Source organism: Octodon degus, unplaced genomic scaffold (assembly GCF_000260255.1).
Source record: "Octodon degus isolate 3935 unplaced genomic scaffold, OctDeg1.0 scaffold00126, whole genome shotgun sequence".
NCBI classification, from domain to species: domain Eukaryota; kingdom Metazoa; phylum Chordata; class Mammalia; order Rodentia; family Octodontidae; genus Octodon; species Octodon degus.
In genome coordinates, this window is record NW_004524702.1 from 7,380,076 (window position 1) to 7,405,654 (window position 25,579).

Below are 25,579 nucleotides of genomic sequence, written 5' to 3' on the forward strand. Positions count from 1 at the left end.
TTTTGAGATTTTGTACCATTGTTTTTATTTTTTTTCTTTAAAATAAAAACAACTGATGTCAAAAAAAAAGTGTCTAGGACTAAATCTAACTAACAGTGTTGGATACACATGGAATATGTATAAAGCTCTATTGAAGAATTTTAAAGAGAACACCTATATAAACAAGAGGTATGCCCTACGCCTATCAGTAGGAAGACTCAGTGTCATAAAGACAGCCATTTTAATCCGTGAAAACTCATCTATGAAGGAGCCGGGGAGGTAGCTCAGTGGCACAAGTGCCTGTCTGCCAAGCACAAGGTCCTGAGTTTGATTCCCATTACCGCCCCCCAAAAAAGAAAACTAATCTATGATCTGTGCAGTCTTTGGTGAAATCAAAATCTCAGTGAAGATTTTTGTAGACCTCACCAACATCTTGTAAAATATATATGAAAATGTAAAGGGTCCCAAACAGCAAAGATCGCAAAAAATGTAAGAATAAAAGTAGAAATCAAGAATTCAGAAATCATCCAAGACCTATTATCCAGTTATAGTAATTAAGAGAGTGCAGTATGCTCAAGACTGGAACCGAATAGAGGGCCTAGTGACCGAGTGACCCATACCGGGGAATTTATGATGAAATCAACATTGCAGATGGCTAGGAAAGCATGGGCTGCCCAGAGCCCGGGCCCACAGTGGCCTAGACAGCCATCACACCTGCAAGAAGAATCAAATTCAATTAAACAAAAGCTAGAAACTTGTAGAACGTGTGAAGGATTATTGTTGTAGGTAGCAATGGAGCACTTGTCCAGCATGTGTGAGACCACACACACACACACACACACACACACAGAAAGACATTTTAATCAAGTCACCTAATGCACAAACTTCCAAGTAAATAAGTTAGAGCACATTAGCACGTAAGCGTGTGTGTGCTTCAAAAGGCACCACGAAATGCTACGAGCCACAGAGTGACAGTCTTTGCAACACACCAGGGTGACAAAGGAGCCATGTCTAAAAGGCATAAAAATTTCTTTAAAATCAGTAAGCAAATGAAGATAGTCTGTAAAGAAATAAGAAAAGCCTAGGGGCTGGACTTCATGGAATAAAAGACACAAGCACTGCATACGTACAGGAACAGCTGCCTAACCTCGAAGTCCACGGTAGTCAAGGAAGTGCAAACAGAAGCCAGAAAGAAACAACATGGCACACTCATTACACTGGAAAATAATTAACACATCTGACGACAGCAGGTGCCAACCAGGACCGGGAGCGTGATAACTCATCCGCAGCTGGTGGGGTCACTTGGGAGAACAACCGGGCAGTGAGAGGCTTACCCTTAACCCTGCCACCAAGCCCCATGAGTTTGTGCTCTAAACACACACACACGTGCACAAGAAAAAAATAGTGGCTAAAATATGGAAACACTCTCAATTTTCATCAGCAGAACAGATATATATATATAGATAGATAGATAGATAGATAGATAGATAGATAGATATATGTAGTATATAGCAACACAACATTGTAGTGTTATGCAATGAAAATAGATTTTTTATTTATTAATGACAACAATAAGCAAATAAATACTTTCAGGTGTTGGGCTCTGTTCTAAGTTTTTTCTAAATAATAATTTATTTGCCGAATGGACCAGGGCTGGACTCAGCCACGTGGATCAATCTCAAAAGCAGAGTTCAGTTGGGTCCCGGCAGCAGCTGCGGCGCCTCTCGTCTTCTTCATCTCTTTTGGCAGTCTCTCTGCCATTTCCAGAAACATGACCTCTGGTGCGGCTGTCTCTGACGGCGTCATCGAGTTATTCCACGAAGGTGCGCAAGGCCTCAACAGCAGAGGAGGTGAGGAAGCGCAAGAAGGCGGTGCTTTCTTGCCTGAGTGAAGACAAGAAGAACATCATCCTGGAGGAGGGCAAGGAGAATCTGGGGGGGGATGTGGGCCAGAGTGTGGACGACCCCAATGCCACCTTTGTCAAGATGCTGCCGGACAAGGACTGTCACTATGCCCTCTATGATGCGCCTACGAGACCAAGGAGAACTAGAAGGAGGATCTGCTGTTTATCTTTTGGTCCCCTGAGTGTGCCCCCTTAACAGCAAAATGATCTATGCCAGTCCCAAGGATGCCATCAAAAAGAAGCTGACAGGGATCAAGCACGAATTACAGGCCAATTGCTACGAGGAGGTCGAGGACTGCCGCACACTGGCAGAGAAGCTGGGCGGCAGTGCTGTCATCTCTCTGCAGGGCAAGCCTTTGTGAGTGCCGCCAGTCCCTGCCTGGAGCATCTGGCAGCCCTGGACCTGCCCTCAAGGGGCTGTAGGCTTTCCCCTTTCTGCCAGACTGGAGGGGCTAGGGGGATCCCCGCAGGGGGAGGGCAATCCTTTCACCCCAGTTGCCAGACAGCCTCTCTACCCCCTGGACCTTCCTCCTGCCTCCATCCCTGATGGTTCTGGCCTGCCTAAACTGTTTTTGATCTTCTGATTCCTATTGGGTTGAAGCAGACCAAGTTCTCCTTAGGCAGCCAGCTTTGGGGGGGGGGGCTATTTTTTTTAACGACATCCACACTCCCCTCCTATTCCTCCCCACTCCCAGGCTGCCAACTTCTAACCAAAATAGTGATTCTGTGCTTGTCTATATAGTTCTGTGTATAAATGGAATGTTGTGGAGATGACCTTCCCTGCGCCAGCTGGTTAACCCTGTCCCCTTTTCCCTGGTCGAGGCCACTCATGGAAGCAGGACCACTAAGGGACTTGGATTAAAAAATAATAATAATAAACAAATAAAGACAACAATTTAAAAACTAAAAAAAAAAAAAAAAACTCAAAAGCATCACACTGACCGAAACAAGTGAGTCATGGGGCACATATATAACTTCACTGGGGAAGGTACAGCTTGAACTATTTAAAACAGTAATGTTAGGGCTGGCCAGATAGCTCAGTGGACTAAAGCGCCTACTTAGGCAGGCACAGGGACCGGGATTCAATCCCTGGTGTGCCATGCTGGCCCTGCCCCCGGGGCGCGCTGAGATTGTGAACGAGACTGGGCGTGGTGGTGCACGCCTATAATCCCAGCACTTGGGAGGCTAAAAACAGGAGAATCACTACCAGTCCGATCTACATAGTGAGACCCTGTAGAACCTGTACTAAATACATTAAAAAAAAATAACAGTAATGTTTAGGATATAGATAGATAGATAGATAGATAGATAGATAGATAGATAGATAGATAGATAGATATAGATATAGATATAGATATATAACCTTAGGCTTTTGAGAGTAAGAGTAGGGGATGAGGACGGCCTTCAAGGGGCATCAACAGCGGGGATGCGGTATCTCTAATGCTTATCTACGGGTATTTTTCCTTATAACTTCACATGTCTTTGAAATAGCTCATAATATATTTTTGGAAAGAGGAAAAGTCATCCGCTCCCAGTTATCTTATTGTCTTCTATGCTTATTTTATATACCTGTGACTATCGTATACACTTATATTCCATTTCTTTCTCTTTATGTTTCCACCTGTTGTTAAATAGTCTTCATACATGCTCTCAATGGTGGGCAGATACCCCAGCTGTGCACGCACCGTAACACATCTGTACAGACCCAACTTGTTGATTTCTATTTTAAATCAATGGTCTTTTATCTTCAGTAAGGAGAATCTTCATGTACACAAAGCTTTTGGAAACACCTTTTGATACATTGCTACGGAAGGATTGCAGTATCAAGTGGTACAAACAGTCAAAGCTTCTTACTCTGCATTATTGGATTTGCAGGAAAGAGTCAGAGCAGTTCCCGTGGAGCTCTCCCCAGGGCGCGGGTGACCCCACTTCCACCGCAACTTTGTCAGACTAAACACTCACAAAACAAAACAGAACAATCATTTTGATCCATAAAGATGGAGCTTGCTTGTAGTTTGAGGGATATTTTTCTCAAATGCATATCAAATATCTACAGAGAGCAAACCATCTACTCTTGTTGGGGAGGAGGTGTGACTTCTGTCCTGTCCTTTTTTCCCCTCTGAGTGGCATACTCTTGCCCTTGAGAAGGTCCAGCCTTTGAGTGTCTGGCCCTGAGCTCGTGTCCCACCACTCATCCTCCCAGAAAGCACACCAAGGCCACCAGAGTCACCAGGGTCAGAGTTTTACTTGTCACCAGCATTCTCTCCTGCTGGAAGAGCCACATTGGGGTCTCTCCAGGGCCTGTGTACTGAAGCTGCTTTTGAGTGCAGGACCCCAGCCATCCCTGGGGACCTATTCATCTGCTGACATATTGGGCGGTGACCCCCTCCTCAGCCAGTACCCAGGGCTCATTCATCTCCACCCCAGCTGGGGCCACACATGGCCAAGCCAGGAGCAGGACTGGAATCTGGGGGAGGTGGGAACTGGGGACAATGCCAAGAGAGGAGTGGAAGGGTGAGTGGGAAGTGGGAGGCTGATTCTAGAAGAGAGAAGGGCTGGAGAGAGGGCTCCGTGTACCAGACTCTGAAAAGGCTGCAGGGGAGAGGCAGAGTGTGAATGAGAAGGTGGGGGACAGCAGCACAGAGCTGGGGGTGCAGTAGTCAGCAGGAAGTTGGGAGCAGCAGCACGAGGGGAATTCCAGGGGTCCTTTGAGCCCAAGGTGGGGGCATTTCAAGGCTCCACTGTCCCAGTGGCACTTCACAAGAGCCAGGCTTGGGGAGAGGTGGAGGAGAGGGTGATGACAAGACACCACAGGCAAGGACAGCATTTGGCTTCCTTAGGGGTGGCCGAGAGGTCACCTACAAAGTGAGCAGGGAGGGGTCCCTGCCTGAGGAGGACATGCTGACAGCAAAAGGACCAGCTTCTGGTGACAGAAATCCCACCTGGGAGGGGTGAAAGGGACAAACGATGGCTCCCGTGGTGCGAGACGCTGTGGGGCCAATGAAAAGATTCTGCCAGGTTCTGATTCAGCCCAAGACTGCCTTTCTGCCAAGCCTGGGCTCCTGCTAGGGCCCCCTTGGAGCAGCAGATGTGTGCAGAGTTGTGCAGCGTGTTCCGATGCTTCCAGTTGTTGGGGAACAGCAGCATGTGGGGGGTGAGCCCCCTTTGGTTCTTTTTTTTTGATTTTTCAAAAGCATGTGTTTCAAAAAAACATATACACAGGGGAAAAAGGTCAAACCAATACAGCAGCTGCATTTTTCTCTACGAGATGGGATTGCAAGTGATCTTAACTCACCACTGTTTTGCATTTCTATCTTCTCAGTTTTATTCAATGAATTGATATCCTATTGTAAGTAAAAAGGTTCTCTTGAAGCCATAGATGTTATTTATTTTAAAGAAAGAAATCAGCTAGAAACTTCCAGAGTACCCTCACCTAGAATGAACGGTCCCTCCTGTGCCCCCCACTCCCGGAGCACCCACCTGCCCACCCAGAGCAGAGGGGCCCAGCAGGCGTGGCTCAGCGTGTGGGTCCCCTCATCCCGCTAAGGGAGCGTGTGCTCAGCACTGCCACATTCAGGACAAAGTCCCACTGAAGTCAGTACGGTGACAGTAAACTCAGTGGTTGTCTGAAGCAAAACTGCCTCAGGCAACTCAGTGGCTGGCTTATAGTGCGGCCGCACTGGGCCTAACCACTGTGCCTTAGTGCTACACAAAAATGGGTGACTTGCACGACACCTTGGAGTTTTCTTTCTTACTGATCTTCACTTGATCTTTGGAGGTGTTTTCACTAGCTTCTCCTCAAAAAAATTCTCAGATAAACTTACCCAGGGTTACTAGGTTTGATTTGCTTTGGTTTGATTTAGTTTCCCAGAATGCCTGACTCTAGAGACTAATTTCTTTTTTTTTCTCTCTCTTTTGACTAATTTCTTTTTGGAAATCTTTCACAGCGCCGGGCTTCACGCCAGGGCCTTTGTGCACGCTGAGCACGTGCCGCAGCTCTGAGCTGCCCTCCCCCACCCCTGGCCCGCAGAACCTTTATTAAACACGCTGGGGTGCTGCGAGGCACAAGCAGAAGGACCCCACCACCACCAATTCTTGTGCAGTCCCGCAGGGTGGGCTTAGGATGCTGAAAGCGCCTCGGTTCAGCTCGGACCCCAGGGAGGGGAGGGACACGGCTCATTCTGAGCAAAGCATGGGCCCGCAGGCAGGGTGGTGGTGATAAGTAAGCCTTGTTCCCTGAAAAGCGGGCCGATCACGCGAGTAAGAAATCTAGACCCCGATCCACGGGTGTCTCTGCAAAGTAAGAAACACCTTAGTAAGATTTCCTTTCTTTGAAAACATTTAGTTTATCAAATAAATTGCATTTGTTAATAACTGCGTTTTTTTTCTCTTTTATTTATAAAAGTCGTTTGTAACTGTCAGAGCTTCTAATCCACCTGAAATATAAAACAAGCACCCTGAACAGTTGCAATTCTATGCAAAAGAAATTTGAACCTTTAGTTTACCTTACCTCTTTATAAAAGATAAATATTTAATTGTTTGTAAGGCTTTTAGAACAGTGAAAAAGGTCTACGGACCTCCTAAGAATCTATCTTAAATGGTTTAGACTGTAGAAGAAAAAAATGTATTTACAAGGATGCTCACTACATTATTTATGATGAGTTAAATGGCAGAGACACCCTAAATATTCATCTGTAAATAAATTAGGGCACATTTGCATATTTGTACAATGGCATATTTTGCAGTCATAAAAGTTATGCTCAGTCTTTGGGTACAGAAAGATTTCTTATGTGGGGCACCAAACCCAGAAGCCATTAAGGAAAAGCTGGTAGATTTGACACGATAAATATTAAAAAGTCTTGTCCTTGAAAGACACTATAAACAAAATTAAAATACGAATGACAAACTGAGATAAAATATGCAAGAGGAACAATATTAAACCCATGTATTTTTATTTCCCTTGTAAATCACGCTTTCTCATCATCTGTCCTCCAAGGCTGGGCCACGAGGCTTGATGCCTGAGACAGAGAGGGTTTTTGGGAGACTGCATCTCAACTCCACCTTCTTTATCTCTTTCAGCAAGACCAGGGTGTCCAAAGGCAGCCTTTGTGGAGAAAAGGAAAAAAAAAAAAATTCTATCCTAAAGTTTACTTTCTAATAAATGAAGGCCCAACTGTGGTGGGCTTGCCTACTACTCACAAGAGCTGGGGAGAAATAATCACTCCTGCCCCCAGAGGATTATGGGAGGAAGGAAAAGATGGAGGCAGTGGTGAGAGGGGTGGGTCTGACAAAGCACAATCAAGGCCTTGGGCCCTGTCCTGTCGAGGTTCTGGGAAGACATGCCTCCCCGGGTACCTTTCCCCGATCAAAGATTGTTCTTGTGGGGATCTGAGGCATGCAGATTTCACAGCCTATTTCTTCTGGTGCCTTTTGGGGGGGCTCTGAGCTACTTTAGGAGGCAAAACAACCCCAGGTGTTGGCAGGCCGTAGCTGTCGTTTCCTGGGCAATGAAATTCCCTCTGCATCTGTAGCTTCCAGCCTGTTTACTTCCTGTCAGAACCACGGGCAAGTAACCATGGTCACAGCTCTTTCCTAGCACGGATTTTATGCTGGAAAAGTCTGCTCTTCAGTTTGCTGGCTCTAACAATGCTCCTTTTGGCCTGGCAGGCAGTTAAATGATGGGGCAGATCTCAGGAACCTTCAGCTTGATCTGCTTTCCTGGTGTGCTTAGGCCTAGGGAGTGGGCCTCCCTCCAAACTCTGGACTGGCTGGAGCTCTTACATCTCCCAGTGGTGTGCGACCTCTGGTATCCCCACTTCGCAGCCAGTGCCACACAGCCTTCTAGGCCTCAGGCAGCCTTCCCCACACATGCCCACCCAGGCCCTCAGCCTGGAGCTGGAGACCTCCAGGGCACGCCGGTATCCCCCTCCCCACACAACTTCTTCTCTTTATCTCGCTATCCTGCAAATTCCAGCCAACTTGTTGCCCTGAACTCTAATGTTTGCCTTTTCAGTTTTGCAAGAATGCCACACTGTGTGTGAGCCCCAGCTCCTGTGCCCTGGGGTCCCCAGGAAGAAAGCTGGGCCTGTGTGGAGTTCACCTCACACGTTTCCGGTCTCTCCAGGGTCACAGTCTGGTACTGCTTGTTGTTCGATGCCTGAGAGTGCTTACCTAATATATTTTGTCTGGTTTTAGAGTTGTTTACAGTAGTGGTAGTGGGAATCTGGGATTAGTTATCCCCTCAGTGCTGGAACCAGAAATTTCTTCCCTTTCCTTCTTCAGTGAGAGGACTTCAGCTGAATCCCCAGGAACAGCAGCAATGGAGGCGTCCCCGGTTGGTTCTCGTCCTGCATGTTGGCATGTCACAGCTGGGACTGCTAGACGCCCACAGAAGCCCACTCTCCACAGTTAACACAGTGAAAGCAGAGATGGGGAGAAAGCAAAGAGAACTCAGAGGAGGGGAAATTACAGGAAAAAATGAGGCCCAAGGAAGATGCGAAAAGAAACCACACCTCAGCTCACAGTGGTCAAATGGGGAAAAGCAAAGAGAAAATCTTGAAAGTAGCCAGATAAAAGCAGAAATGGCTCTTCCTCAGCGCTGCCTATGGAGGTGGCAGCCATCTCCCACTTGGCACCATGGCGGCCCTCAGACCCCTTGTGAAGCCCAAGGTAGTCAAAAAGAGGACCAAGAAGTTCATGCGGCACGTCAGAGAGAAATGTCAAACTTCAGCGCAACTGGCGGAAACCCAGAGGCATCGACAGCAGGCTGCGGAGGAGGTTCAAGGGACAGATCTTGATGCCCAGCGCGGGTTTGGGGAATAACAGAAAGACAAAGCACACGCTGCCCAGCGGCTTCCAGAAGTTCCTGGTGTACAGTGTTAAGGAGCTGGAGGTGCTGCTGAAGCACAACAAATCTTACTGCGCAGAGATTGCTCACAATGTCTCCTCCAAGAACCGCAAGGCCATTGTGGAGAGCGCATCCCAGCCAGCCATCTGAGTCAGCAATCCCAACTCGAGGCCGCGCAGCAAAGAAAACAAGTAGACAGCCTGTGTGCGTATTTATTTATGCTTCAGTAAAACCACAAAAAAAGAAAAAAGAAAAGCAGAAATGATGACTGGCTTCTTACGAAAACAAAGAAGGCTGGAAGACAGTGAAGTAGCATCTGTAAGCTACTAAAAAAGAAATTCACAACTCATAATTTTATATTCTTTGAAAATAAACTTAGGTAGGCCTGGTGGAACAGGCCTATAATACCAGCACTTTGAAGGCTGGGGCAGGAAGATGGCCATGAGCTTGAGGCAAGCCTGGGCTTCATGGTGAGCTCAGGGCCAGCCTGACTGCACAGTGAGACCTTGTAGAAGAAGGAGGAGAAGGAGAAGGAGGGGACATACAACAATAATGAGAGTCAAAGAAAGGCATTTATGCAGACAAAGTTGTAGTTTAGCACTTTTCACAATAGCTGAGATATGAAATCTACTAACGTGTCAATCAGCAAATGATGAATAAAGGAAACGTGGAATACTATTTAGCCGTAAAGAAGAAATCCTGCCATTTATAGCAGCCCAAGTGAGCTTAGGGAACATTAACTGAAATGTGTATAAATATTAATATCTTTCTCTTATTCTAATTTTTAAAGAAATATCTGGGCTGATAAGATGGCTCAGCAGACTAAGCACCTGCTTTGGCAAGTGCAGGGATCAGGGTTCGATTCCTGGTCCTGCATGCCACACCAGCCCTGCCCCCAGGACATGCTGAGCCAACAACTGGGCCTGAGTATGGTGGTGCACAACTGTAATCCCAGCACTGGGGAGGCTGAAAACAGGAGGAGCACTACGAGTCTGAGCTGCATAGTAAGACTAAAATGAAAATAATAATGATATAAAGAAATATCTGACATCTTAAGGCAAAATAATATTAGATTGTGAGGAGTATCAAGTATGTAGAAAAATATGCATGACAAAGTAGCACAAAGAATGTGAAGATAAATAAAATTATACTGTACTGCTGTAAGAGTTCTACATTTTACAGAAAGTGGTACAGCTTTATAGTAGCTTTCTTGTGGATAGATATTGTAATCCTTATAGCAACCAAAATTTATATCAAGAATAGCAACAATAGGGGCGGGGAGATGGCTCAGTGGAATAAGTGCTTCCCTGGCAAGCGCAAGGGACTGAGTTCAATCCCCAGGTCTGCCAAAAAAAAAAAAAAAGATACAAGTATCCTAAATATGTATGCATCGAACAACAGAACTTCAAAATACAAGAAGCAAAACGTCACAATGTTAAGGAGGAAATTGTCAAAGCTATAATAAAAGCAGAAAATTTTAATATCCTTCTCTCGGTAACTCATTGACTAGGCAAAAAAAAAAAAAAAAAATATGGCTGTAGATTTGAACAACACACTATTAGCTGCCATAACCCCTACCTGGCGGTAAAGCAACCACTGCATGCTCTTCTTATGTGAGCAGGTTGCCCACAGGCTAGAACATGTGCCAGAACATACACCTCATCGTATCAGAAGACCGCAACTGTCAGAGCACACGTGTGCCCACACTGCGAGCCCAAGTCCACTGACTTATCGCAAAGTGCTGACACTGCCACTAGGCCTAAGCGCTGAGGTTTTAGTTGAGAAAAAGCAACTCATACATGAACGGCTTTTGTTTTAAAAGAAAAACAAATTACACACAGGCCACATGCTCTCCCCTGCTGGTATAGAGTATATTCTCTGACTAAATAGAATTAAATTTGGGGGCCGGGGAGATGGCTCAGTAGAATAAGTGCTTCCCTGGCAAGTGCAAGGGCCTGAGTTCAATCCCCGGTTCCGCAAATAAATAAATAAATTTGAAATTAATACATACACATAGCTAGAAAAGTCTCCCAATATTTGGAAATAAACAAGGTATGTCTAAGGAAGTTCTGATCAAAAAAGAAATTGCAAGAGAAAGTAGAACAGTTAAAGCTGAATGACAGTGGAAATATACATCAGCATAATTTATGAGGTGTACCTGGGCAGCAGTTAGAGAAAATTATGGAGGTTCACATATCAGAAAAGAACAGCTTAAGACCAATGCCTAAGTCTTTTTTTTTTAACGAATTTAGGACAGGGTGTACAGGGTCTCACTACACAGATCAGATTTGTAGTGATTCTCCTGTTTTCAGCCTCCCAAGCACTGGGATTACAGGCATGGGCCACCATACCCAGTCTCAATTGCCATCTAAGCGCCCCAGGGACTCGAACCCTGGCCACTGCACTCTGCCTAAGCAGGCACTTTAGTCTACTGAGCTATCTGGCTAGCCCTTAAAACCAATGCCTAAGTGTCCACATTAAGAAACAATAAATAGCCTGGCAAGTGCAGGGTCCTGAGTTCAGTCCCTGGTACTGAAAAAAAAAGAAGAAGAAGAAGAAGAAAGAAAGAAAGAAAGAAGAAGAAGAAGAAGAAGAAGAAGAAGAAGAAGAAGAAGAAGAAGAAGAAGAAGAAGAAGAAGAAGAAGAAGAAAAAGAAGAAGAAGAAATAATAATAAAGATGAAAGCAGAGATCACCAAAAGAGACAAAAAGCAATCACAGAGAAAATTAACAAAGCCAAAAGTTGGCTTTGAGAAAAGACTGAGAAATGTTAAAAATCTTTTATGAGACTGATTAGTTAGAGAGAGACAGAAGATCTCATGGTAGAAGAGCTGATAGACGGGACAGAGCTGCAGCTGTTTAGAAACTGTGAACGGAAGGGTAACATTAAGATTGTAAGAGGCCAGGGCTGGTGAGATGGCTCAGTGGTCTAAAGCACCTACTTAGAACAAGCTTAGCAAAGCACAGGGACTGTGGTTCAATCCCCCAGCACCACATGCCAGCCAGCACCGCCCCCTGGTGGGCTGGGCTGGCCACACACACATAAATAAATAAATAATTAAAAAAAAAATAAAAATGTAGGTATTGTTAAAAAAAAGATTGTAAGAGGTTACTTAGAGCACAAACCATAAAAGGAACCATAAAACACAAACCATAGAAGAAAAATAATAACAAATTAGAGATGATGAAAAGTTTTAAATCTATTTGTCAGAAGACAATTAAGAAAATGAAAAGATTCAGATTGGAGAAAAATATCTCATATACATACATATGATAATGCCCTTATAGCTAACATACACACATTCCCCATCAATGACCAGTTCTGTCCCTAGGGCACTTAATGAATTGGTCACTAAATTAGGAGGTGTATGCAGTATGTACATTACAATATTCAGAACAAAGAAACAGTCAAAGGAAACTCCAACTTGATGATTTGCTTTTATTTTTAAAACTCTTACATACAGTACTGTAAGGTATAACAACATAAAACTATAGTGCTATATACTATGCTATATACTATGCAGTACAGTCAGCAAAAATTACAGTATTGTATAAACAAGGTATACGGTACAACGAAAGACATTGAGGTCCTATAAACAAGGTGTACCTGATTCAAAAAAAAAAAGTCAAGAGTTGAAGCAGTAGGTTGTAAGTCTAAACAGTCATTAAAGAGGTGGGTTGTTAAAAAGGAAAATCCGCATATAAACATTATTTATGAATCAGTAGTGCAAAGACAGCTCAATTGAGAATGGGTAAAAAACTTAAAAGAGAAACCTCATGCAACATGCTACACAAATGGCGATAAGCACAAGAACAATTTTAGTAACCAAGGAAAGGCAAATTAGAACCCCATTTTGTTGTTTTTTGAGGGGGTTGAGGGAGGTTGTTTTTGGTAGCGTTCTGTTTTTATATTGTTTGTTTCTGGTACCAGGAATCGAACTACATCCCCAGCCCTAGAATCTCAAAAAGACACCACTTTAATGTATTACAATGGTTAAAAATAAAAGACTGAAAAATTTAAATATTGTCAGGGTTGTAGAGCAACTGCAATGCTCACACTTGTGTATTCCTGTCGGTACCTATGTAAATAGTACAACCATTTTCAGGAAAAAAATCTGTAGCTTATCAGGTAAAGAGAACCACGCGAGAGCCAGGAAGACAGCTCAGCAGCACAAGCGCCTGCGTGGTAAGCACAAGATCCTGTGCTCAATTCCCAGTACAAAACAAAAAACAAGCAGAGAAACATGCCTAGTTTATGACCCAGTGTGGTAGGCAGAGGAAGGTCCTTCCAGCTGTCCATACCCAAATCCCTGGGACCTGTGACCCTGTCACATCACATGGCAAAGCGGACTTCACAGATGTGCTCAAATTACGGACTTTGAGGCTGGGAAATTTGGGATTGCCCAGGTGGGCTCGGTAAGCTCACAAGAATCCTTAAATGCAGGAAAGGGAGGCACAGGCGGGCCGGAGGGATATCATTCAGTGGGGATTGCCTGCTGGCACTGCTTCTGGCTTTGAAATTTTGCAAAGAGCACAGGGTGTTGGAATATGGGAATGGCTCTGTGAAGGTTAATTTCAGGAGTTGCTTTGCCTGGCTTAAGAAGTGCCTGGAAACACAGGAACAAATCATTCTTCCGGGGTGTACCTGTGACTGCTCCTGGAGCGCAGTAGGTGAGTGGGGGGGTGGGGAGGGGAGGCCCAGCCTCGGTGTGGGTGGGCACCATCCGATGGCTAGAAGCCCAGCGAGAGCAAACCCCAACAAAGTGCAAATATGCCCCTCTAGCCCCCGAAGCTGGGGTGCCACTCCTCCTCTGTCCCTGCCGAGGGACCACAGGCTCCAAGGTGTCCTCCGGCCTTTTGGACTCAGGGTCTACACCGCCTGCCTCTTCCCTGCTCTCAGCATTAGGCCCTGCACTGAGTGCTGCACTCTTGGTTTTGCTGGTTCTGAGGCCTTCAAATCAAGTCACAGTGCTGGCAAAACAGCCTCAGCCTCCAGCTGGCCTTTCGCCCACCTCCTGGGCCAGCACACTCACCTGAACCAATCCTCCTGGTAAATCCTCTCTCATATATCTAATCCTATTAGTTCCACCTCCCTGGAGAAACCTCCTTAACACAGAGAACAGGTCCACCCTCAGACTGCCCAAGAGGAATGCAACTAGATGATACTTTATTTTAACACAGCAAGACATGTGCGGGCTTCAGACCTTCAGAACTGTAAGACAGTGAACTTGGGTCACTATAAGGCACTGAGTTTGTAGCAACTCATTGCAGCAGCTAACAGAAACCAATAGACCAAACAATTCCTCTTCAAGATATTTACCCTACAGAGATATGGCCAGCCCCTCTCCTATACTGGAAATCGTCTCTAGACGAAGATGCTGTAAATACTATGGAAATTATTCTTACATTGTTTAGGGAACAATGACAAGAAAAAAATCTTGATACACATTCAGCATTGAGCCAATTTTTCACCCAAAATATTTTCAACCCAAGGCTGGTTGAATCCACAGATATTGGAGCCCACTAATCCCGGCGGTCAATTATATGTTATTAACATCTGATGTACACTGTCATGTATGTTGGGATGAGCGAACTCTTATTTAGCTATTTTCATGTCCTTAGAGATTGAGATTCTGTGTTGCTTGTGGCTCTGCCATGCATCACTGAATATCTTAAAGTCCCCTGCACCGCCTTATGAATTGACTCACCAGGGCTCTTTATTTGTTAAAGTTTACTAAATGTGCTGAAAAGAGTCTGCTTCCTCCCTGAATTATGTACTGCATGCAAATGACCTAATTATTGACAATACATTCATCACTGGGTGTTTGGGTTCAGCTTGCTCAGTTTGTAAATTATTCTCTATTAAATATTAATCTGTTTTCGTTGGCATTTGAGCCCTGAAGATACTTGGGTAGATAGATGCAAGTTCTTCATCTTATGCAACACAGAAACGGAATTTCATTTTAAATTGGATGAGGAACTCACAGTTTATCTGATCCAATTCCTTCGCTGATGGAGACAGATAGTGCTAAAAACAGCTGGACAAAAATAGAAATTTTATAAACTGAATCACATTTTTTACTTCGGAGACGAGCTAGTTCTCAAAGAGAGCCTGTAATAAATGCTTTAGTAAGTGAAAAATGTAGCTTGCGAGCCATTAGCAGCCATTAGAACCAAAATGCCACAAGGGACCAAGCTGCAAGCTGACACACTGGATCTCAGCCTTTGCGATGACTTGGCCGTTACAGTCACTGTTAACTTCTCCCGAGAACTTGCGGCGCACCAAGGATGGGGCTCAGTGCTCTCCAGACGCCCTCTTATTTTATTCTTGCAGCAAACCCCTGGGGTCCACATTGAGAAGCTGCAGTAGGACGCTTGCCTTGTGACAGCTCTTGAAATGCCACAAGCCTCATTTACAGCCTCTAGATCCTTTGCTGGACAGGGCTGAAAGTAGGGTAGGGCTCCCACTCAGTGACTGATTCCAAAATTCTGAAATCCTTTTAGTTTCTCAGGGTAAAATAAAGAAATGTTCACGAGTGTGGACATCTGCTTCTCACCCCCTCTGCTGCACTGGAGGGGGGCACTTGGCTGATGGATCAATTTAAGTGAGTGAGTGAGTACCTTTTGAGACAAGAGGAGCCCCAGGAGTCTACTGTGGTTTCCTTCCCTGGTACCTGCTCCTTCTCTATTCCAAAGCCTTCCCAGCCATCCCTGGAGCCTTACTTCATCATGACCAGCGAAACCTTTGGCCTCTCCGAAAGGAGCAGTGCAGGGACTCCCACTGGGCTGGTGCTGAGTTCCAACAGGTTCTGCCTGTTTAACTGGGCACTTTCTGCCCCATGCCCAACCCTACCCAGGGGCACAGTGCAATTCCTCCTTGTGCAGAATAGGGTGTGTTACAAGGGTGTTTCCCTGGTGACTGTCCTTCAGGCTCCCCTGCCTTGGAGGCTGAGTTCCCACTCTGGGGCCCAAGAGGGGGGAAGGTACTATGTCTTTCTAGTGTGTCACAGAGCTGAGGAAAGTGTATGAGAGTGTGGCTTTAGGATAAAGTCCTCCTACCTTAGGGACCTCACAGCCTCTGGTGCACTGAGGTAACCTAAAGAGCTCCCCAAGAAAGCAGGTCTAGGTGACTGTGCAGTAGGGGTGGTGTAGGAGGCGTTGGCTCCAGTGCTCCAAGCCCTTCTCTCCCCTTCACTGAGGGAAGTGTGCAGAGGTGGGTGTGCATCCCGGCCCATGCACGGAGCATCAGCCCCCAGGACAGCCCTGGAAGGGCACTGGGAACCCACAGGAGGGTTCAAGAGGCCACCCTGCTCAGGAACTCCTCCATATCTGAAAAGAAAGGCACGCAGGTGAGGTAGGAAAAAAACAAAGCAGGCCTGTTTCTCTGCAGGTGGATCCTTTGCCAGCACGGGGAGCACCTGTTCAGCCAGCACCTCCTTGTGGTGACTCTTAAGTGCTCCCTGGTCTCGCTTCATCCCTGGCAGGCTGGCCCTTCAGGGGAGGAGGTACCTGGACGGACCCAGGCTGGGCTGGTAGGGGCGATCATCAGTGGTTGAGCTGCTACGTACAGAGCAGTCTCCACCCCGCACTGTGGCTGCCATGCAGTGAAGCTGGTGCGGGCGCGTCCAGGGACAAAGGCTGGCAATGGTGGTTGCCTGGGTCAGTCCGTCTGCTTGGCTGCTCAGCACCTCTTCCCTAGGCAATGCCCCTTTGTGTTCACTCGGGCAGCACAGGTGCCACAGGAGAGGCTCCTGGCTACGCTAACATGAGACATGAAGATCTGCACCCTTGTGTCAACCCCGAAATGCCCACTTGCATGCTCTACCCAGCTATTGCTTAGCTTCAGGACACTTCTGTTTCCACACAAAGGGGACATTTGGATGCAGCATTTGAAACTACAGCTATCATGGGAGAATTTTCTACCAGGTTCTTCACGGCCATCCCTGAGTGAGGTTACAGCACAGTCACTGAGCTCATTCCTCCATCAGCTGGTCAGACAGGAACCCATTCAGCCCCAGGGTGACCCTGGCACTGCGGTCATACAGCCTTCTGTGACTTCCGGTCACTACTGTTCAGGCCTGGCTATGCCATCCCCTCGACTTGCATTGTCACCATGCCTGCTTGACCTTGCAGTGCGGTAGTTGTGATGAGACCCAACCCCCGATGGGCAGCTCTGGCTGCAGGGCCACTCCTGCTCGCACCGGAGTTTTTAATTTAATATAATTTTACTTTATCTTTAGTACATAGTTCTCTGCTGCAGGTAGCGTGACCTTGGTGGGGGAGCAGTCTCGGGATGAGCTTGCCACAAATTCCACAAGCACCCTTCCCCCCACGTGACCCTTCAGCGCCATGATGGCTTTTGGGTCACTCTGCGTGGAGGGAAGGGTTGCTCCCATCGCCACGTACCACAGGGTGCCTGGAGGCATCGGGGAGGGCGCCCTGAGCGGAGGTTCTCCTTGCTCCCTCTCAGGTGAAGTGCTTGTGAGTGCAACACGAACCTGCTCAGCTCTGGAAAGAAACAAAATGAAGTAGTTCTTCTGCTGGCCCCTTGCGCGGCCTCGTGGCTTCATTTACCCGTCTGCCTAGCTGACTGAGTTCCTTCAGGGCACTCAGACCTCTAGCTCCTTGCCTATGAGCCATACGGTCCTGAGAAAACCACTTTTCTTCTCTGAGCCTGGAGGTCTTCCTCTGAACATGGGGAGAGTGCTCTGGGAGCCCTTGCGGGGAGCACACTGCAGCCCGGGCCTGTATCTGTGCGCCATCCACGTCCTTAAATGCTCCCGTGCTTCTCCCCGTGAGCCTCTGCCGTGGTTCCCTACCTTAGCCTCAGCTCCAGGGAATCTGTGTTCATGTGTCAGTGGGCATAGCTGAGCGCGTGAAATCGTGGGGGTGATACGAGACTAACGTGTGTGTGTGTGTGTGTGTGTGTGTGTGTATGTTCAGTACTGAGGATCAAATTCGGGACTTTGCACTTGCCAGGTAGGCACTTAAGCTGCTGAGCTACATCCCCAGCCAACACGTGTACATTTTAACAGGGCATTTTTACCGTGCCGCTAAGGACGTGTGCATTGTCTAGGGGCCGCAGGGGCTGCTGGGCTCCGACCCACCTCCTCTGTAGCCCAGGACGCTTGGGCGCGTGAGTATGGCTTGTGTGGTGAGTGTGCGTGTTGTCCACATGATGCATACATGTTTGTGTGTTGAGTGAGTGGTGCATACATGTGTTGTGCGTGTTGTCTGTGTGCGCCCTCTTACTGCAGTCTCCAGAAGCAAGAACAGCTTGCAGACCGACCTAGGTAGGCACTACCTCCTCACCTTGGAGGACCCTGAGCCCGCCTCCAACTCAAGTGAGCAGCGCCTGCGCCCCGATCTTTGCATTTCGGCATTGAGCCCAGGACTGGGCGCTTGACGATGCTAATAGGGTGTACAGTTCTTCAGCAGGAGAACGGAAAAGCCGGCACGGGTTGGTCTTTTCAGGGTGGAGCTGCACTGCCCTCTAGTGTATTTTCTTTAAACTTCTCAAGATTTGCGATTGGTTTGGCGTTGGGAGGCGGTATCCAAATATGGGCCCTGAGGACCCAGCCTGGCTCAGCCCTCCTGGCTGGCTGCTGGTTGCTCCTCTGTCCAGCAGAGCGGAGCCCAGTAGTTGCTGAGGCTGTGTGAGGTGAGGTGGGGTCAGGCCAGGGAGAAGATGATGCAGGGAGACTGGGTCTTCACATTTTCTTGCTCTTTTCTCTTCGTAGGCAAAAATGCCTACGCGATATCCTCGTTCTCCACGTGGAAAGAAAGGGAAGGAAGGAGAGAATGTTCAGCAAGGAGACCAAAAAGGGTTAACACCCAGAAAAACAGTAGGACTGGGGCGTGGGGGACCTCAGCGTGGTGTGGGCACCCCCAATACCCAGGGAACTCTGCAACTGTCACACACGTGTGGCCAGTGTGCAGAGGTTTCGTGGGTGGGACCCAGGCTTTGGTTTTTAATGATGCCCGGGTGGTTCTAAGGTGTGGACTTCTGGTATCATATGGAAGTACATTCCCTGTGAGACCCCTGGGTCAGAATCTCAGTTTTGCTGCTCAATAGCTGTGTGACCACTACACTTTCTTCCTTTTGAATGAGCAGGAGGAGGAGAGGAGAGAGAGGCAGGTAGGGAGGGGCGTTGAGGGCAGCACCTGGCCATGGGACACTAGTGCAGAGGGGAGGCTGTCTCTGCAAGGGGCCACTCTAACCTGGCCCACCCAGGCCACCCGCACAGTAATGGACACTGCCCCAGTCCTTCTGTCTGGGGCATCTGCTCTCGAGGGTTTATGGCAGAAGGAGCCAAGGTCACTTCTCTATGTGGGGAATGAACTAAATCACTACCAAACATGACAAAGGGAATTTCACAGCCACCCCATGGGGCTAGGAGAGCCCCCACTGCAGACTAGGAAATGGTCAGGTAGCACGGCTCAGGCCTCAGGAACTAAGCACTGGACTGGAGTTGGAATGCGGGCCTGTCTCGCCCAAGACACCTAGGGTGAGTTGCATGGCTGCAGCTCAGCTTAAGAAATAAAACATTACAGGCAGCTGAAATCTCCACACTCCCTCTGTTGATCCTCCTGATCTCTCTCTCACAACCACTGTCCTGAATTTAGTGTTTATCATTTCATTCCTGTCTTTATACTCAGCCATATCCTGTTACATTTTTTGAACCTTTTACAATAAAGAAATCCTCCTTTGATAATTTCTTTTTCTCAAAATTGTCTCTGGCATTTCCGCAAGTTGATATGATCTCTAGTTCATGTATTGTCACTTTTTTGTGGTACTAGGGACTGAACCTGACATACTCTAGGCAACCACTTTACCACTGAGCTACACCCCTAGTCCTCTTGTCACTGCTTAGTAAAAGCTGTGACTCCACCAATGATGGACCTTCAGGCTGGTCCCAGGTTTTCACGATCACAGACACTGCTGTGATGTGGTTTTGCTCAGGTATCTTCTGCACACGCACGAGTTTCATGGGGGCAGGCACTCATGAATGGTGCCTGGATTGTGCTCCTCAAGTCCGCTGTGCCATTTACCCTCCTGCTAGCAGCACCCAAGAGTCTCTGCTGCTCAGAGCCCTCGCCCACACTTGGCATTGCCAGCTCTCACGAGTGCCAGCCTGTGTTCTTTATACCGTGCTTAATAGCCTTTTGTGGTCTAAAAAAAAAATATAAGAAAAAACAATAGAAGAATAGTTGCATGGTGAACCACATGAAGGCTATGTTCTGGGTGATCCGGTCCTCAGCAATGTCTGGAAGGAGGCTGCCAAGGCAAACTGCGCCATTGTTCATTCAGAGCATCCTGCCACGAAACATCGGAGGGAAAGCTGCGTAGCAAGAGAGGAATTTGGAGAGGCTTGTTGGCCATCTCCACCAGCAGCCTGCTCCAAGGCACCATTCTTTCACCTGGACTCTTGTGTTTGAAAGAATAAATGGGGGGACAACCACTAGGCTTGCCTGGATGGTTGCGGTTTGTACAGTTGGCCCAGGGTCATTACTGCTAGCTCCTCTTTTGACTCTTCAGCGCATTCCCTTTAGAGAGCCAGTGCATGTGAATATTTGTCTGCTAAAGACAGGGACACTCACATCTGTTTCTTATGTGCAGGTGCCCTGCTGTGGTTCGTGCGGATATGATAGCAGACCAGAGAGCCAAGTTATGCAAATCCCAGGGGATGAGGTACTGTTGTTGCCGTGGTAACAAGGTTCAAGATGGAAGTAGGAGCCCTCAGAACCTTTCAGAGCAAGGGCTGACCTCAGCCCTTTCCTGAGATTTCTCAAAGCCCTTTCCTATGTCTGTGGAGTCCCAGCCATGCTTCTTCTTGGTCACCGCCCATGGCACAGCTGTCTCCTAGGACAGGACAACCTGACAGGTGTCCCCTGCCTGGGCTCCACCAGCTCAGACTCTGTTCCAGGCCACCAGACAGAGCTCCCTGCCAGTGCTTTCCGGGGAACAGTTCCTGGATGTGCTTTGTGAGTCGTGGCCAAGCTCTTAGGACACCTCCTGGAACAACAAAGGGACCCTTTGTGGGCAACTGGCTCCAGCCAGTGGTGGTGGCAGGACTCCCTCTGGCACATTCTTTTTTAGACAGCACCCTGATCCCATCCATTCAGTCCAAGACAGTCTGCGCTCCTACACAGATAATTGGGCCATTTGATCAACCTGAAGAGGTAGGTCAGGGCAGGCTCCCAACATCAAATCTTCCAGAGGAAATGACAGGACACAATGGGAGACCTGTGGGGGAACTGCTCGGCATGTCAGCGCCCAGTGGTTCCTTCCCAGCACTGTGCCACCTCAGAGTGAAAGCCTTCAGTGCTGTGGCATGCTCATGTGACAAACTCTCATCTTTAGAAATAGGTTCACAAAAGATTTCCAGCTGAGCAGCCTCCAAAACCTAGGCTCTTACTTGGAAGGCAGACCCCAGAGGCTTATTTCTGCCAGGGGAGAGAGAAGCACATCTATACAAAGGCCTGTTGCAGCACAGTTATCTCCTCAGCACCATGACCCTACCTTCTTCCTTTCCAAATACCCCTTCATGCTCTAGGACCTCAATGAAAGTGTGTTAAGTGCAGGAAGCAGTCAGCTCATCTCCAGGGCAGGCGAGTCCCAGAAGCACATTGCGAAGTCAGTGTGCTCTTGGCATGTCTGTGTGTTCCAGCTTCTGCTGCTGTGGATGGACTTCCTGCATGCTGGGGGACAGAGCCAATCCCAATAGCATGTCCCTTCTACACATGAAGGCAGAGCCACAGTCCCTTGAGTGTCCCTCTGTCCACTGGATGCACACAGTGAGTAGCCGCTCCCCCACCAGAATGACAGCAAAGGCTCTGATTGGCTGAGCTTGGGCCTGTCCCCACCGCTCCATAACTGGGGTCAGGTTGTAGCTGGCAACCCTGCTACGTGGAATTGAGGAAGGGCAGTTCACCCAGAGGAAGCAGGCAAGGCAGGGGAAGTCTTCTGCGGGCGGAATAAAAGCAGTCACCTTGCCAGGTACAGTGGTACACGTGTGTAATCCTAGCCCTTGAGAGACAGAGGCAGAAGGGTTGCTGCAAGTTTGAAGCCAGTCTGAACTACATAGTGAGTTCAAGACCAGCCTGAACTACATAGCAAGACCCTGTCTAAAACAAACAATCAGGGGCTGGGGAGATGGCTCAGTAGAATAAGCGCTTCCCTGGCAAGCGCAAGGGGCTGAGTTTAATCCCCAGTTCCGCAAAAAAAAAAAAAATCAAATAATCAGCGGGACTTACTAGCTAACAGCATGTATGTCCTATTATTAACTCTATTTTCTTTTTTTCCTTTTTTTTTTTTTTTTTTTTTTTTTTCAGAACTCAGGCCCTTGTGCTTGCCAAGGAAGTGTTTAGTCCACTAAGCCATTTCCCCGGCCCCTTAACTCTGTTTTCCAGGTGAGGAAAACCAAGGTCTAGAAAAGTGGTACAATTTGCTCTAGGTCACTGATAGTGACAGGACATATGATTGAACATATGCCTGACCTGCCAGATTGCAGATCTCTCTATCTGCTGCCCCCTAAGTAGGGATGAGTGAGTAGAGGGGACATTTCACTTCATTATGTACAGTCATTTAGCAGAATAATATAATGGTCAGGAGTTTGGGGACTTGCTGGAAGGTGACTACAGACCAACAGGCAAGAGAGAAAGAACCAGCTTGTACCAAGGCACTGAGATGACAGAAAGATGACGAAGTGGACAGGGATGCCAAGGCAGCAGGAACAGAGATGCTACAGAAGTAAACAAATCTATCATGGGGGCCAGAGAGATGGCTCAGTGGAGTAAGTGCTTCCCTGGCAAGTGCAAGGGCCTGAGTTCAATCCCCTGGTAGCTGAGACTCTCTGTCCTTTACTGACACACGGGGTGCAGGAGGAGGGGGTGAGGTGCCAGTGGGCAGTGTCACTTTGGACAGTTGAGGTTGGGGCTGCCCAGAAGAAACCTGGATGGAGATGCTGAGGACCAGTGCTTATACGAGGTCACAGCTCTTGACCCCACAGAACTGTATGACAGAGCAGGGAACATAGCTGGTGTCCCGGGCTGTGTAGTGTGAGACCCACAGAAGCCAGAAAACTGAGCCTGAAGGTCACAGCATATATCGGCTTCTAGGTCTTAACATCATTGCAGGAAGACATCAGAAGGGCATCTCGCTGGTTCCTGTGTATCCTGGGCTTCCTGTCCTCCTCCGGCCTGCCTGCTTTCCACCTTGCCTTGTGCATCCTGGGGACTGTGTCAGGGCCCAGTGCACCTCCTCCACACGGCCCTGCCCGGCCTCCCAGCAGGCCTTTCTCACCTTCCACATTTGACTGGCACAGCATGCACTCTATCCTGTCAACTTGGCCATGCCAGCAACCGCTCTTTCCCTGCTAGGCTGGAGGCCCCGTGAAGGCAGGGACCATACCTACTTTTCTTGTCACTTAGAATCTCCTCTCCTTTGCCCCATCTTTCCCAGAGCTGCTGATGTCCATGGCCAATTTCAAAGACACAGACGGGGCCGAGTCGCAGTGTGCTAAAGCTCACCCAGCTACTGTGGCTCTCCTTTGCTGGTGCCACCGGATCGGTGGAGCAACCTAAGCCTGCTCTTGTTGCTGGCATCTTCTCTGTCCTGTCTTTCCATGGAGTGCCAGAGCACTTGGCAGGACTCCCCTTTTGGGCCCACAGCCCTGCAAAGGCCTAGGTCTGGGCTGGGAGGCTGAAGCAGGTGCCTACCCCGCTCCAAACAGCCCGCCCCAGGGCACTCACTTCCGGGAGCTGGTGGGAAGGGGCACTTGGGTTTCTCTTGTATTCTTACCCTTGTGGCCCTTGGAACTTCACAGAAATAGGGATGAGTGGAGGCTAAGGTCTGGCCAGTCCTGGGTCCTCTGGCCAGAGCTCATGTACTAGAGCGTTCGCCTCACATAACTCCTACTCAGCCAACACAGGAAAAAGGCAGGGGAGCAGGGCATGAAGCAGTCCCAACTTCTGTCCCTCACTCTCACTCATGCCCATGTTGGAGGATCTGTCCCGGGGAGGACCTTGTTTAAGTTCAGTTTGGTATAATTCTGAGACTTTGCTCTTGCGTATAAAATTTTCACACTGTACCAAGTGAAGGGCCCTATTTTGACAACTCCTGCATCTCACCTGGGTGCACTTGGAGAGGCTCTGTTGGTTGGTCAGCCGCGCTGCAGTGCGAACCTCTCTAGCACCTGGATGAGCAGGAGTTGGCAGGGCTGATGGCCCGTTAGATATCAGCCTTTCCTGGGGCCCGTGAATGGCTCCAGATCTGATGGAAAGGTCCTCACGCTGCCTGTGTGCTGGGGGTCACTGCACATTACCAGGTCTGTGGTGGGGATTTCTCCTTATTTCACAAAAGGGGACACTGAAACTTGAACAAGGTCCATAACCCATCAGAGCACCCAGCACAGTCATAAGAATAATTGCCATTCATTGATGGCAATAAATGGAGCTACCATTTATGGAGGACCTACTATGTGCTGGCTACTCCCCACACAACTGATCCCTGAGGATCAGTCTGTGCTTTACAAAGGGGAACCCAGAGCAGAGAGCACAAGCCCTGGCTAGTGAGTACTGGGTCGAGTTCTCCATCCTTCTGTCCCTGCAGCTTTCCCTCCACCTGCTGCAAGTTCTGGTTGGCAGTTAGGAGCCCTGGGGATGAGGGCAAGCTTGATGCACTTCATGTGAGCAGGGAAAAGCTCCTAGGCCTGGCCCCAGAGTGGACCTTTCAGAAAGCTGCGAGAAGCACCAGCCCTCCCTACCATGTGAGCTGGCATGTGGCGCAGGTCCAGGCTCTGTGCCATTTCCGGCTGCACTGGGAAAGAAACCGAGCCTGAAAGCAGGCGGATCAGTCCCTGAGCATATGCTGGGGACAAGAGAGAGAGGGGCCAGCCACTCAGGAGGACTGTGCCCTACCCAAGCTGCCCTGCCCATAGACACAGGTGGGACATGGTAGAGGCCTGCAGGGCCAGGAGACCTCAAAGGTCCGATGGACCCCAGAGGTTCCAAGTGAACCGTGCTAGGGCTCCTTCTATAGCCACCGTGGGGGCAGGAAGGGGAGTACAAGCTAGGAGTTGCCTGTGAGGCGTTGCTTCAGCAGGCAGGACTTGTATCTCTGCTTTAGGCCTTACAACGCATCAGGACCTCCCTTTGTCGCCCTCCTTTGCACAGTGGACAAAATCTTCTTCAAGATGGCCACTTTCTGCGGCCCTGGTGGCTCCTCCTGGACTGCCCATGTATTTTATTTTATTGGTACTGGGAATCGAACTCACAACCTTACACTTGACAGGCAGGCGCTGTGCCATTTGCGCTATATCCCCAGCCACTGCCCATGTATTTTATGATCCAGTGGTTCTCCCTTCATTAACTCCTCTGTCCCCCAACATTAGAACCTATGGGGGGCACTAGAATGCTCCTGTTATATTTTCCCTTATTTGGGCAAGAAGTGCTGCAGCACCAATCCCTGCTTGCCTCGACATCTTCCTGTGGTCCTGGACCTCCACTACCAATCCACAACTAGTCCCACCCAACTACTTCCACTATACAGCTATTTAGACCCCGCTCACTTCCTCAATAAACGAGACTTGATCAGAAAGCCTGTCTTGTCTCTGTCTCTTGCCCTGTCTTGTTCATCCCCGTTCCTCCTCCAGGTCATTACCCCACGTCTCGACTCGCGGGCTGACTCAAGAACCCCCTAAGACACTTGAAGTACGCCTATCTATGCCCAGACCAGAATCTCTAGGGATGGGTGTCCTTCCCTTTCACACCTCCAGGTGGTTCCGCCAGTTTTTAGGGCAGAGACCTGTCCCCTTTGCCATACTCTGCTGGCCTCAGCGCAGTGTCTACT

The 25,579-nt window shown here is 48.3% G+C and overlaps 2 pseudogenes; both read left to right on the forward strand.

Moving 5' to 3' along the window:
* Positions 1-1,750: 1,750 nt before the first annotated feature.
* Positions 1,751-2,244, forward strand: LOC101559871 (annotated as a pseudogene).
* Positions 2,245-8,518: 6,274 nt separating this feature from the next.
* Positions 8,519-8,924, forward strand: LOC101560264 (annotated as a pseudogene).
* The last annotated feature ends 16,655 nt before the right edge of the window (positions 8,925-25,579 follow it).